This window comes from Wasmannia auropunctata, unplaced genomic scaffold (assembly GCF_000956235.1).
Source record: "Wasmannia auropunctata unplaced genomic scaffold, wasmannia.A_1.0 LD334367.1, whole genome shotgun sequence".
In the NCBI taxonomy this organism is placed as follows: domain Eukaryota; kingdom Metazoa; phylum Arthropoda; class Insecta; order Hymenoptera; family Formicidae; genus Wasmannia; species Wasmannia auropunctata.
Window position 1 is genome coordinate 65,234 of NW_012028523.1, and position 620 is coordinate 65,853.

The window sequence follows — 620 nt, forward strand, 5'->3', positions numbered from 1 at the left end:
AAAACGTCTGTGAATTCGTGCCCAGGTGTTCTGTACAGGAGAGAATAAAGTGAAATAATTGATATGGCAAACGGTGCAATCGCAGGCGCTTGCCATTTTCTGTATGTAATTAGATTGATTAAATAATTAGAAAAAAATAATTGTTATAAATACGAGTTTTACTAATCAGAGAATCTAAATTAATATCCAATTTGATTTATATATCGTGTAATATAAATACTGTTATTTTTTGCAAGAATTTTATAAGATTCAATTCATATATTACCTACCAATCGAATTAGCCTGCGATTGCACCGTTTGCCGTATTAATTATCTTATTTTATTCTCTTCTGTACAGAACACCTGGGCACGAATTCACAATGTTTTTAATGTTTCATAACTTCTAAAAATAAAAAGTGAAATTAAAGCAAAACGTGGTTTTTAATTAAAATTTTCTGACCAATCGATAAATATCGAATTTTCGTATAAAAGTTATTAATTATTTAAATAAAGCTATCGAGATTAATAAAAGATTAAAATGATCAATAAACATTTGGAATTTTTATTATCAATTAACAGGAAATCAGCTGCCAACAATGAAAATGATTAATAGCAATAACTAATAAAAATATATAACAAAA